Source organism: Manis pentadactyla, chromosome 4 (genome assembly GCF_030020395.1).
Source record: "Manis pentadactyla isolate mManPen7 chromosome 4, mManPen7.hap1, whole genome shotgun sequence".
Lineage (NCBI taxonomy): Eukaryota > Metazoa > Chordata > Mammalia > Pholidota > Manidae > Manis > Manis pentadactyla.
Window position 1 is genome coordinate 135,492,471 of NC_080022.1, and position 13,802 is coordinate 135,506,272.

At 40.9% G+C, this 13,802-nt stretch overlaps 1 long non-coding RNA gene across 1 annotated transcript in view; it reads left to right on the top strand.

Moving 5' to 3' along the window:
* LOC118917896 (uncharacterized) overlaps positions 1 to 5,321 on the top strand; it is an 8,012-nt gene extending 2,691 nt beyond the window's left edge. Inside the window, exon 3 of the long non-coding RNA XR_005026920.2 lies at positions 4,765 to 5,321. This is a non-coding gene — a long non-coding RNA (uncharacterized LOC118917896). The remainder of the gene's footprint in view (positions 1 to 4,764) is intronic.
* The last annotated feature ends 8,481 nt before the right edge of the window (positions 5,322 to 13,802 follow it).

Consider the following 13,802-nt stretch of genomic DNA (forward strand, 5'->3'; position numbering starts at 1 on the left):
TTCTACATCATGCCTGTGCTCAAACTCCTCTCCCTTTTCAATTCGATTTTGTTCTTCTTTCTCAGTCTCTCTACTAGTTCCTTGGGTATCACCCTCTTTCTGTACATGGGCTTCTCTGTATGTGTGTCTGAATTTTTTCACCAAGACTGTCTTCCTGATCCCTTTGACTCTCAGGCTCTATCACCTCTAAGTGACTGTCCATCTCTGACTTGGTTATTTACTTCTGTTCGGGGCTCTGACTGAATGTGCCTCTTCCTCAAGTGTGCCTGACTCCCCTCTTTATGGCCTCTAGTGTGTGTCTGGGAAGAGCATCCCCACGTGTATGTGGGCAACCTGAGCATCATGTGCGCTGCAGTATCTGTCTCTGCCTCAGTGCCCTCTCCCTCTGGGCTGAGTGCCTCTGCCTGCCTGCCACATGTGCCATGAGCTGCAGGTGTGGATGGCTAAAGGTGGCTGTGGCGTCCCTGTACAAACATTTGTCATTCTCTTCAGTGTGCTCTGCATGTGGATCTGTTAATTTGCCAGATTCTCCCTCTTGTCCATTTCCCCCTTTGTCTGCCTACATCTCTTGTTCTCTTTTCTCTCCCTAATAACCTCTTGGTTTTTCTTCTCCTATCCTTGTTTCTGCCTGCCTCTCTACCTGCTTAGACAGCCTGCCTGCCTGCCTGCTCCTCCCTGACTGGCTGGCAGCTTCTTTCTCTGGTTGTCTGTCTGCTTCTCTGGCTGTTTGCCCACCACTCTCTCTTTAGCCGTCTGTCTCCCTGCCTGCCTGTCTCTATCACTCTTTTAGCCTTCGTCTCTTGGTTTGCATACTTTCCAGGCCCAGCCATGATTCCCAGTCTTGGGTTTGCCTCTTATCTTGCCCTTCTACTTGTTCCTCTTCTTATTTATGCCTGTTAAGTTCATGATACTCTCTTGCCTCCCTTTATGTCTGTCTTCTCTCTTGTCTGCCCTACTTGCTTGCTGCTATCCCACTGTTTAATGCTTGTATCTTTTTAGTCTGTCTGCTTATCAGCTTTTTCTCTCTTGGCTTCCTTTATTACGAACAGCCCATCGTGGGTTGTGTTTCTCTCTACCCCAAACCTCTCAGGGATTCCCTTGCCCCAGTCTTATCTGTCTTCTTGCCATACCCCCTACCCTGCCTTCTCTCACTGCTTGCCTCCATTTCAGTTGTCTCTCTTTCTTTTTGTCTTTCTGGCTCCTCAAACAGTCTGCCTGCCTCAGCCTTTTTGCCATTTTCCCAGTCTTCTTGTCTTCCTGCCTTTTTGCTGCTTGGCTGGCTGGCTCTTGCTGTCCACATCTCTGCTTGCTTTCCTTTTTTCTTCTTTTTTTTTTTTTTCAGTCAGCCTTTAAATAGATAGTACATACATGTGGTACAAAATTGTTAAAAGTACTAAAAGATCTGTGAAGAGTAAGCTACCTCTTATCTCTCTCCCCCAGTTCCCCTCTAAGGGGAGTCGCTTCCTCATGTTTATTGGATATTGTTCCACAGAAGAGTCTCTGAGTCTACCTGCTGTTTGCTGCACTCCTTCCTACTTCTCTTCCAGTTTTGCTGGATGCTTCTTCCTCTGTCAGTTTGTCAGTACTCCTTCCTGCTTTGCTGGTCTTGCCATTTCTTGCCTCTTGTCTTTTTTATTCTGCTTTATGGCATTTGTCATTTTGATTGACTAGTTGCTAGTTGTATGCTTCTACTACCAGAACCCCAGAACCTGAAGAGCACTAGGAAAGGCTTGCCCTCTCCTCATCTCATATCCTACTCTGCCCAAGTTGTCTTGATGACAGCACACCTTTACTCATCTCTTCATCACTGAGCTATGTATTCATTCAGAAAAGACATGCAAGCACTGGTGGTACTGACAAATATATAAGCATAGGTACAATTAGTAACCACAGACAGTTTGTGAACTGAGCTTACATGCACATAGAGTAGATGGAGGTCTGCTGTGCTTTTCCCACAGTCTATATGAATTCTTTAAAGACATATGATTCTAGATTCTTTTAGGTTCAGCAGCACCCTTAGGCTGTTGACCTAGGCCTGTCCAAGAAGTTTGTCTTCCTTCTAGTCCACAAAACTTTGGTTCTTACTAAAACTTTTCTCCCTTTTTTCTTTCCTTCTGGTTCATCTCACATGCCGCCTTAGACATGTTATAACTCCTTGGGGGGAAAAAAAGATACAGCTTCTCTCCAGGTCTCCTCAGAAAGGTGAGAAAGGTGATGATAAAACTTTTACATACAACAGTAATCAAGACAATTTGGTACTGGCACAAAGAACAGAGCCACAAACCAGTGGAACAGAATAGAGACTCCAAACATTAACCCAAACATATATGGTCAACTAATATTTGATAAAGGGGCCATGGACATACAATGGGGAAATGACAGTCTCTTCAACAGATGGTGCTGGCAAAACTGGACAGCTACATGTAAGAGAATGAAACTGGATCACTGTCTAACTCCATACACAAAAGTAAACTCCAAATGGATCAAAGACCTGAATGTAAGTCATGAAACCATAAAACTCTTAGAAAAAAACCTAGGCAAAAATCTCTTAGACATAAACACGAGTGACCTCTTCTTGAACATATCTCCCCGGGCAAGGGAAACAAACGCAAAAATGAACACATGGGACTATATCAAGCTGAAAAGCTTCTGTACAGCAAAGGACACCATCAATAGAACAAAAAGGTACCCTACAGTATGGGAGAATATATTCGAAAATGACAGATCCGATAAAGGGTTGACATCCAAAATATATAAAGAGCTCACACACCTCAACAAACAAAAAGCAAATAATCCAATTAAAAAATGGGCAGAGGAGCTGAATAGACAGTTCTCTAAAGAAGAAATTCAGATGGCCAACAGACACATGAAAAGATGCTCCACATCGCTTGTCATCAGAGAAATGCAAATTAAAACCACAATGAGATATCATCTCACACCAGTAAGGATGGCTACCATCCAAAAGACAAACAACAACAAATGTTGGTGAGGTTGTGGAGAAAGGGGAACCCTCCTACACTGCTGGTGGGAATGTAAATTAGTTCAACCATTATGGAAAGCAGTATGGAGGTTCCTCAAAATGCTCAAAATAGAAATACCATTTGACCCAGGAATTCCACTTCTAGGAATTTACCCTAAGAATGCAGCACTCCAGTTTGAAAAAGACAGATGCACCCCTATGTTTATTGCTGCACTATTTACAATAGCCAAGATATGGAAGCAACCTAAATGTCCATCAGGAGATGATTGGATAAAGAAGATGTGGTACATATACACAATGGAATATTACGCAGCCCTAAGAAAAAAAAATCCTACCATTCGCAACAACATGGATGGAGCTAGAGGGTATTATGCTCAGTAAAATAAGCCAGGCAGAGAAAGACAAGTACCAAATGATCTCACTCATATGTGGAGTATAAAAACAAAACTGAAGGAACAAAACAGCAGCAGACTCACAGAACCCAAGAATGGACTAACAGTTACCAAAGGGAAAGGGACTGGGGAGGATGGGTGGGAAGGGAGGGATAAGGGTGGGGAAAAAGAAAGGAGGCATTACAATTAGCATGTATAGTGTTGGGGGGGCACGGGGAGGGCTGTGCAACACAGAGAAGACAAGTAGTGATTCTACAGCATCTTACTATGTTGAAGGACAGTGACTGTGAACTTGGTGACAAGTAGTGATTTTACAGCATCTTACTATGTTGATGGACAGTGACTGTGAACGGGGATGTGGGGGGGACTTGGTGAAGGGGGGAGCCTAGTAAACATAATGTCCTTCATGTAATTGTAGATTAATGATACCAAAGTAAAAAATAAAAAAATAAAAACTTTTACATACAATGCACTGGTCTTTCACGTATGCTCTTTGTCTGTATTCCTAAATTTAACTGTTTCAGACTATCCTGTGTCTCCTCTCTTTCCCTCTCTCACTTCTCTTTTCTTGGTTCTGTCTTTCTCTTAACTGTCTTAGGCTACATTCTAGCTTCTTTTTCTAATTTGCCACCTTACCTCTTTCTGGCTGATTGGCCTGTATCCCTCTATTACCCCATCTGTCTGCTGGATTCTCTCTGTCTGCCTGCAATAATGTATGTGATAGCACTGTATACGTTATAAAACACTGTGTAGTATAAAACACTATTATCGCTTTGTTCTCTATTGTCTTCTCTGCCTTCCTTATCTCTCTCTCTCTTCTAATCTGTCTATGTCCCTCTTGGTGATCTTCCCTGCCTCTCTGTCATTCTCCTTTCTCCCTTTGCTAGCCTGTTTCACTGCCATCCTTTTCTATCTGCTCAGTTCTTGGGTCTCTCCCAGGTTTCCAGGTTCCTCTGTATTTCTTTTGCCTGTCTGTTCTGTCTGTCCATAGGCCTTTTATCTGTGCCTGTGTGTCTCACTATCTTTTCTTGCTTATTTTCCTATCTGTCAGTTTCAATGTGGGCACCACTCTACCTTTTTCTATCTCTCTGTACTTAAAAAAATAAAAGTTAAATAAAAATTAAAATCCCATATGACTAGTTGGTAGAGGAGAATGCTTTTTATTTTTAATAAAAAGATCTTTAAGGTGAGAATGAGCAATTAAGGCACGTAGCTGTCAAATGTAAACCAGAAATTAGATGCTTGTACTCCAAAAAAAAAGAACTAGACAAAAATTGTAAGGCACTCACGAGTCACTAATAAGATTATTTATTTAAAGTAAAAGCAAACTTACCCAAAGCAATAGTTTCTAACCTTTTTTGACTAATAGGAAGTTATAAACCCTTTCCACAGAAAAATGGACTCTGCACAGAAAACCTGGAGTCTGCAGACTCCAGGTTAAAATCCTGATGTGGGGAACCAATGAGAATGGTTGACAGAGCACAGACAAGAACTCATGCAACAAGCAGATCAAAGGACTGAAAAAGCACTTTGTAATCTATGATTTTTTACCAAAGGAAATGTTAGAGATTCCTAGTTGTCTTTTGAGATATATAGATAAGTAATAACAGTGAAAGGTATGTAAATGCTGACAATATTCTAGGCTTAATCATGAAGTTTTAGAGAGAAGGTCATCTAAACTAGTGGTTCCTAAATGGCTAAGTAGGTTGCCAATTGTCCTTTCTTGGGAAGGTCTGCCCTTTGTTCTGACATCATATATGTATATTTGCATAGGATAAATATATAATACATATTCAGATGTGATATAATTTTTAGTGTATGTGTGTACATATATGTATATGCCTGTGTATTTAAAATATATTTGTTAAAAATGTGCTTTCTGAAAATGAGGTAGGTCTGTATAGAAGGCTGTCCATGATAGATTTTGTAGAGAAAGAGAAAAAGAAAATGACTCTTTACCCCTATACAGAATTTTATTGTTGTTAACAACCATTTGATCAATAAATATGAGAGATGCCCTCTCAAAAAAAAAAAAGAAGAAAATGACTCTTTATACTTATGTATAATTTGAAAATTTTTCAACATACATGTACTTACTTTATAGTTACAAAACATTTTAATATCTTTTTATTAAACTGGTGATGGTATATAGGCTTGGGTTTTGTTGTTCTTAATGTACTTAGCACAATAAAAAGTCAGCAACTCCATGTGGATCACTAATTTGTTTTTACGTTTTACTGGCCATTGAAACCTAGTTGGGGATCTACTACTATAATCCAACCTCTTCTTGATTTCATAAAGAAGTAAACCAGTCCTTCATATATCACATTCATGACTTGTCATATTTACATACCATCTCTCCTATTATATGCATACTATTTTTCTTTAGGTCAATTCACTTTTAACATAAGTTCCTTTTAAAAGTAAATCTTATATTACTAAGAAATAATGTCCATAAATCCTTGATTTGATAGGGTGATAATATTTTCCTAACTTATTTGAAAATACAAATAATTACTAAAATAAAAATAAAAGCGTCTTGCATGCTACCGATAGTATAGGTACCATATTTTAGGAAACATTACTTTAACTAATTGTATGTCCAGAAACTGGGGCCCAGATGTTGAAAGGATTACCTAAAATCAAGTTAGTTGTCAGGGATAAAAGTAGGACTTGAACTTATATCTTACAATTTCTAGTCTGATGGACAAGAAGGAGGTAGCCAAGCCCCCCATTTTGGCTACAACTTCCTATCCTTCCAGCTCTTTCATTTATTTGCTATTCTTGGATCCATGTGATACTCTAATCTTAACTGTGACATTTCTCTTCATCAGTCAGCTCCACCCTGTCTTCACCTCCATTCCTATCCAACTTTGATTCCATGGTCTATCATTTCAACCACTCTCCTGCTGGTGTCTCAGTATCCTTTCCTCATCTTCCTCCTGCAGACCCCAACCTTGGGTCACTTAAGTATCTGGGCTAGAGTTACAGGTGTGGGAATTATCAGCAAAGTCAAGGATAAAGTCACCTACGCTGCCCTCCCATCTGCTATATACATCTCAGTTATCTTTTAGGGCCTACTGCAAACACAACTCCATGTGGAAGTTCTTCAGTGATTCCCTCTCTCCCTACCAAGATCTCTCTTCCCTGAACTCAGATTTTACAGCCCACAGCAATCATCACTATAACAGATTGCCAGTTAACTTTCTGTGTGTGTTTATGTCTGATCTCAAATGTCTTTTCTCCCTCCACCTAACTAAACCCTTGGTCACTAAAAATTTTCCTTTCCAGTGGTATCTGTACTCAGGGTGCAAAGTGCTGCTCAAGAAAACACTGACCATTCAGACAGGCATCCCTGCTCAGAAATTCTTTTTCCTAGTCACCCTCCTTTCAGTTCTCCATGGTGACTTTTTCCAGTCTTCAGATTCCTGAAACTTCTTTGCTTTACACTCCAGTAGAAAATCTTATCATCTGCATCCAGGAAATAGGTCATCAGATGGGAACTCCCTTGAAATGCACCAAGCCTACATATTTAATTATATTCTTGTTTGTCCTTTCCTCCCTCCTACCTATCCTATCTGAAGCTGATCCCTACACTTGGCCTCTGGCTTCCACCCCCGCCACCCTCTCAGGGACTAATGGTCAACAGTGATCCCCTAACTCTTCTGTATCTCTTGATCTACTTGCTCCTTCTCAACCATGTTTAAGTGTGCTCTCATCTCCCTATCTTAATAAAAGTACTCTGGAGCCCTTTAGCTGCCACTGTACCCCTCTATTCACAGCCATGTTTCTTGAAAGAATTATCTACACTCACTATCTACTTGGCTTCTTATTTTCCAACCCTGTTCCACCACTCCAACTGAAACTGCTTTTACTGAATTGCAAACAACCTCCAGGTTGCTAAATTCAGAGGATATTTCTGAGGTCTTAACCACCCCCTTCTTGAAATAGCCTTTGCTTGACTTCTGTGATCTCACATCTGCTCATACTTACATTGCTGGCTTTTAGCTAAATCCTTTCCTTTGCTCTTTGTTAAATGAAGGGGATACATTAAGAAGAAGAGGAAGATAGAAGCCTCAAATCCTTGTCTTTGTCATCTCTTTCTTTTAGGTCTGCTTTGATTGACCACTCTGATGGAAACTAAATATAACTGTCCTATACAAAATGATAAAAACCAAACATTCTCTCCCTTCTAACATTAACAATTTTTAAATAGTTTTCTGTTGACTGGCTAGATAGAAATACCCTGCTTTCCCTCTCATGTCAAGCCCTAGTTGTTTCAGCAGAATTACCTTGACATCTTGCCTGACTGGGTAACTATCTTTTGGGTTATAGATTTGTCAAGGTAAATGCTAATCCCAAATTGGCTTCCTTTTGCCCCTCTACCTGCTCTTGGGCCTTTTCATAATCTAGCTCTCTGGACATTGAGAGTCATTTTAATTTTAGGCTAAATTAGATATGATTAGTAAATTAAAATCAATTATTATTTTTTTAATTATAGTCTATGTATTCTATATATATATTCATTTTCCAAAACTGTGTAACACCTAAGATGTATTCCAGAGCCAAGTAATGGGAGTTATCCACTCCCTCCATTAGAGTTGAGCTTTGGCATAAGGTCACACCTGGAATCCAAGTTCTGCCATTTACTAACAGTGACCCTGGGCAGCTCCCTCATCAGTAAAACAGGGCTGTTATCGCCCACCTTACATGGTATTATGAGGATTAAGTGAGTGAACTTGCATAAAACTATGGGTATAAGGCACTCAATAATTGGTAGCTATTAGTCTAAACAATCAAGTTAACTATTAGCCATTTCTTACTTCAGAGAGATTCACTTAAGATGATGGAAAGGTGAGAGGATTCACCACCTAAATGTGAATAACACCTTAAGCTGGAGGATCACAGGGCTTCCTTTAGTTACTCTTGCTCCCGACAGTTGGCCCCATTTCCTTGCTGTCCCCTGCTTGATATAAATAAGCTCAACTCCAGCATGATAGGAAACAAACCACATTTGACTAGACTCAGATCTCCACATGGAGGCACAAACACTGTTAGGTTAGAAACCACCAAATGCTAGTCCCAGATAGGGTCTACAAATCTTAATCCTGACAGGAGCTACCTGGGTGCTGAGTAGTGCCAAACCTCAGGTAATGCCAAGGGAAGCATCCATTTGCTAAATAAAGAGTGGTAGCACAAGGAGAGGGAAAGAAAAAAATGTTGAGATGCCTGTTCCAAAGACCTTTTATATTGCTGGGCATTTTCCTATACCTTATTTTATTTAATATTCTCAGTGACACTGTAAAATGGCTTCTATTTAGAGTGACCATGTCCTGGTTTAATGCCTGTTGTCCTGAGTGAATCTTACTTTATTGTCCATATTTCACAGTTGAAGAAATGGAATCTAAAGGAAGGAGAGTACTCTGTGCATGGTTACAAAGCCAGGGCACTCCCCTCTGCAGATGGATGCCTTCTGTGACTATCCCATTCATGCCCATCAAGCCCTAACCTGGCTTCTCTCATACATTACCGTTTTGCTGTTTGCTAAATCCATGGACACTCAAGTCCTCCTCTAACTGACCTCTGTGCATCACTTCACCCTGTTTATCACTCTTTCCCCTCAGCTACTCTTTGTTTGGCTTCCAAGACACCATTTTCCTGGGCCTCTCTCACTGCTCTGGCTCTTCCCTCTGAGTTTCCTTCTCCTCCTCCCCTCCCTTAGATCCTGTTCTCCCAGGCCCTGGGCTTAGGTCACATCTTCCTCCCTGAGCAGGCTCCTCTCCCAGCATTCCCCTTTCCAGTCAGTGGGCTCACCATCCTCTCAGTCACCCAGGCCAGGAACTTGAGTGTCATTCTTGACTCCTTCCTCTGCCTCAGGCTCCCTCCCAATTGTCATACAAATCTCCCTTCAGTTTGTCTTCTCTGTCTTCACTGCCACTGACTTAGTCCTGGCCACCTCCATGTCCCTCCTGGACTACTGCAATAGCATGAGTTTCTCAATCTCTACTTTTTCCCCTCCAATCCATTCTCTCTTGACATTGTAGTCAATCACATTTTTAAAATGCAAATCTGATCATGCCATTCTCCCTATAAAACCCTTTACCCTGAATTGTACACTTTAAAAGTGTGAATTTTATAGTGTGTGAATTAACTTTAAATTAAAAAAACAATGTAACCTGGCATATGTAGCCTCACATGACCTGGTCTGGCCTCTGTCTCTCACTACCCACCCTCTGTGGGCCTCCCACTTCCTCTTAGCTTTACATTCAGCACTTTATTCTGCTTCTGATCTCTCCTTACACTCTGACCTCTAACTGCACCATTTGTGCTATTTGTTCTTTGGAGGAAACATTCTTTCCTCTTCTATCTTCTTACCCTCTTCTTCTCTTCACTTGGCTACCTCCTTCTTGTCCTTCAGGTCTCAGCTTGTGGTGACACTTCTTCTCCAATCTCCCTAGACCGTGTTCAGGTGTTCCTGAGGCATTTCATACTTAGTCCTTTTGGAGCAGTTGTCATATTATATTTGTTCATTTTACAAATACTGAGTACTCTGGGTTAGGTGCTGGGTATTCAGTGGCAAGTAAGAGATGTGATCCCAACCCTCCTGGAGCTTACAATCTAAAAAGGGATAAGAGGGACATCAAACAATGAATTACACTGAGTAACTGTAATTATGATGTTTCAGGGCAACCTGAGAGGGTATGGCAAAAGGTTTGACATAATTGAAGGGATCAGGGTAGAGTTCTCTGAGAAAGTGACATTTAAGTGGAGACTTGCAGAGCAGGAGTTGGCCAAATGGGTGGAGAGTGGAGTGTTCCATGAAATGGAACAGCATGTGAGAAAGCTCAGACATAAGGGAGCTTGGGGAAGTTTTAAAAACTGAAAGGCCAACCTGAGAGACAAAAGAGAGACTGGAAGAGCCAAGTCATGCAGGGCCTTGTGGACAATGGTAAGGGTTTCCTAAATCCTTTAAGAGGAATAGGGAGCCTTCAAAGACTTTAAACAGGGTAACTTGGCTGCTGTGTACAAGCAGAAGCAAGAGGACAAGAGACTGAAACTTCACTAATTGTCTGCTAATGTGTAAGCTCCTTGAGGGTGGAAGTTGTGGCTTATTAGTCTCTCGACAGAGTCCAGCACTGCGGCTAACACATAGCAGATATTCAGTATTACATTAATGAGTTGATGGGGCCAGGATTCCAACTTAGGTTTTCAAGAAGGGCTCAGCACAAGTATCAACACTCCCCTCCCAAAACAACCCTTCAGAGACCACCTCTCTACCCCCTTTTTTGCCTCTAATGTATCTGTAGTTGCCTGTATTTTCTAACAGTGACCACAGTAAACCTCACATCATGTTCTTACTACAGTGTAATTTTTTAATACTCTTCCTAGTGAAAAGTGAGGTCTAATTCCTTCCCCTTGGATTTGAGGCTTGGTCATAAAAGATGACTCAGGTTCTTCCTGGTTCTCTTGGAATACTTGTTCTTGGAAACCAGCCACCGTGTTGCCCTGTTTTGAGGCCCACATGGAAAAGAACCAATAGCCAGTATCAGTTTGTCACCCGTGTGAAGGAGTTGTTTTGAAAGTGAATCCTCCAGCTCCCAGCAAACCACCCAGTTGATACCTTTTGGAGTGGAAATGAGCTGTCCTCACTGAACCCTGCCCAAATTAAAGATCCATTAGCAAAACTAATGATTGTGGTTGTTTTAAGCCTCTTAAGTCTTGGGATGGTTTTGTTAAGCAGCATTAGTTAACTGGAACAGCATCCTATGTTTGTCATGCAGGAAGGTGGAACGGCTCAGTGGTTGAGTCGGTGGCCTTATGACTATCTTGGTTCAAAGCCCACCTCTGCTACTTACTGCTGTATGACTTTGGCAAGTTACTTAACCTCCCTGTGCTTCACTTTGCTTTTTTCAGTGTAGATAAAAACAGTACTTAAGTTTTGTCTGGATTAAGTGATTAATGCAAGTAAATGCAGATCTACAGATAGTACAGATCAATCTTTATGATGATGTCAGGCAAGCCTCAGATCATTTAACCATCACTCTCATGTGATTCTGTTTTTGTTTTTTATACTACTTTTAGTATATGTGTGTGTGTTATATATGTATGCATATATACTTACAGACACACATATATATCTTTTAGTACTATCTGAAATTATCTTGTTTACTTGTTTATTGTTTATCCCACCAGAGTATAAGTCTCAATAAAGGAGAAACCTCCTTGTCTCATCTACTACTATATCCCTAGTACCTGGTACAGTGCCTGGCAAAAAGTGCTTAATAACGGTTTTGGTTAATGAATGAAGGGGTAGCACTTTGACACTAGTTGTGGAAGATGTCATTAGTGCCTACCCAGTATCCATTCTGTCCTTACATAGTAGTGGACCCTGCTTTTGTTGCAGATGCCAATATAAAGTACCCACTGTCCCAGACTCCCTCGCAGCCAAGGGTCCTTGTGTAATGGACTTTCTATCAATAAGTTGTAGTCCAAGAACTACTAAGCACATCTGGGAAAGTCTTTGCTGACATAGGCACTGTCCTTTCTTCCTTCACCTTTTCCTGCTTCCTGCCCACTGTATAGGCTAGAAGTAAAACAGCCAGAAGGTGATACATGTGAGGACAGGAACAGGTGCTCCCTGAGACACTGATGACTTAGCTAGTGAAGTCACTACACCACAAACTATTATGTGAGAAAAATTAACCCTTTGTAGGTAAGCCCCAGAAGTCAGCCTTCCATTACTTGCAGCCAAATAACATTCTCAACTGACCTGCTAGGGTAGAGGAATATCTACCTCTATAGCTGTCTATTAAGGACAAGGGAATATTTCATCTTCCTTACTGTCCTATAGGAGGAGTGGAAGAATTTATCTGCATAGATGTCACTCTGTCCAGATCTCTTCACCTCTCTTCAGTAGTGAGAGTGGGCAAGTAGAAGAGACAACCACATTATCTCCTGCCTCCTGAGTTCACACATTTCAAATAGTCGGTTTACAATGTACCATTCATTCCTGAAATAAACATATTTATTACCACTCTATGCCTGGCAGTGTTTGGCTGTTGGGGATACAGAGAGGATTAAGTCAGACGTTTGAAGCTGGATTCCCAAGTTCCCATTAAACATTAAGCTCCCAAAGAGCAGGAACTGAGCCACTCCCAGTAAGACTTAAAATCTCTCTACCATCTTGTTCCTCATCTCAACTTTTTTACCTCTAACTCCACTTTATAAAGGTCTCACTTCACTAAGTCATTCACTAGCTTTTTAAGTATTTCCCATGTGTCTAGAATACCAGTACCTGTGCTGCATATCTGGTTGTATTTTGAATGCCTTGACTTTCAAGATCATTCAGGTTTCAAATTGTCTGCTTTCTCTACAACTAAACCTCCACGTGCTCTTGCTGATCCACCCGAAAGTGGCTGTTGCCTAAATATCAACATATCTCTGTGGTTTACTTAAATTCAGCTGTGGGGGCTAGGTGCATTAACCTATAGACTTGGATGTTATCCCAAGCCCAAATGATAGATCCATCCCTCAGCTCCAGGGTACACCTAGATCAGTATTTGGGAGTGTTTGTAGTAAATTATTTCAGACGAGTTCTAAACTTAGCTCCAAGGGTTAAAGCTTTAGAAATTGCTACTATGGGAACACAGCTGTAACGTCAAGATAGACCATTGAGGTAGGTGTCAGGAATCCTAGGACCATACTGTATTATCATCTTTGATATTTTACATTTGAGGGTCTTTAAATTATTGGAATGTGAGCATGTTTACATGTGTGTACTCTTTCAGGGGCAGAGGCTGGGCTCTTTTGAGACCAAAAGAAATTATAGACCTTTCTTCAAAAGAGTACACATCTACCCCCCCACACACATATTTAGAAACCATTTCTGGGGGTCCAGATTAAGAATCCACCTGGGATTTGCCATGAGAGGAAACTTTTTCTATACCATAATTTGGTTCTCTCTATATATAATGTACTATTCATTTACCTTTTCATGCATGTGTGCTTTATCCCATTGAGCAGGCAAGCTCCCTGCAAAGAACATATGCCTCTTTATTGCCCTCAGTGATGTGTGCATGTAGGGAGTGAGGCTTATGGGAAATATTTGCCAGTTGAGTCCTTTGAAGTCTCTTGTAGTTTACTGAAGACAGGCAGCTTTCCTTTCAGTATTCCAGCCACCACACCACCTCCCTTGAAAACGAAAGAGGTCATCACAAGAGGGCTTGGACCTTACATTCACGTCTGTTTACTTTCCTGGTTCCAACTGAGGCATTTACATACTACTCATGCAAATATCCAGTCTTGGGTATTTAGAGAACAAGGTAATGCCTTATGGAGAGCTTTATACAACAATAACAAAAAAAGTCAGTAAGCATTAATAAAATTAATTTGTGGTCTATTCCTTCCACAGCTCTGTGCCTTGCTTCATA